The following is a 213-nucleotide window of genomic DNA, read 5'->3' on the forward strand; positions in this document are numbered from 1 at the left end:
ACTGAGCTGTAAAAGGCTCAAGTCAATAACTTTTGACATTGCCAGCCCTGTGGATAACTCACTACTATTATAACCCACTACTATTATAGACTACTAGACTATATTGGATTACTTTGCTGAAGTCATGCACCTACAATATATGAATGGCAATGGAATACCCATCTGTGACAAAAGTAAACAAAAAAGAGATAAATGAAGGACCATTTTGTAGTG

The sequence above is a fragment of the Octodon degus genome, unplaced genomic scaffold (assembly GCF_000260255.1).
Source record: "Octodon degus isolate 3935 unplaced genomic scaffold, OctDeg1.0 scaffold00010, whole genome shotgun sequence".
Lineage (NCBI taxonomy): Eukaryota > Metazoa > Chordata > Mammalia > Rodentia > Octodontidae > Octodon > Octodon degus.